This window comes from Panulirus ornatus, chromosome 30, assembly GCF_036320965.1.
Source record: "Panulirus ornatus isolate Po-2019 chromosome 30, ASM3632096v1, whole genome shotgun sequence".
NCBI classification, from domain to species: Eukaryota; Metazoa; Arthropoda; class Malacostraca; order Decapoda; family Palinuridae; genus Panulirus; species Panulirus ornatus.
In genome coordinates this window covers 22,338,905-22,339,236 of record NC_092253.1, presented here as the reverse complement: position 1 = coordinate 22,339,236, position 332 = coordinate 22,338,905, and positions in this window count along the sequence as shown.

Genomic DNA, 332 nt, shown 5'->3' with positions numbered 1-332 from the left:
ACAAGCTAAAGACAGCGCACAAAGTTTATAGCGAACAATCTACCACAATTGAGACTGTTATTCACTACACACAGGTATCAAAGCTACTCTCAGAGAAATAACAGGAAAGTTAACTGGGTCTTCCGACATTAATCTTCCCTTATTCCTAAAATGATATGTGGAGCATAACACAATACAATAATCACTAAAGACAAAGGCAATAGACGAGATCCAAGGCTGGTCCTCAAGAATCACAAGCAAGTTAATCACAAACAAGCTAAGTGTCTTCAATCTTGCAATGATATATAGAGCAGAAGACTTGAGTACAACTTCATCTTATAATAATGTGTGGA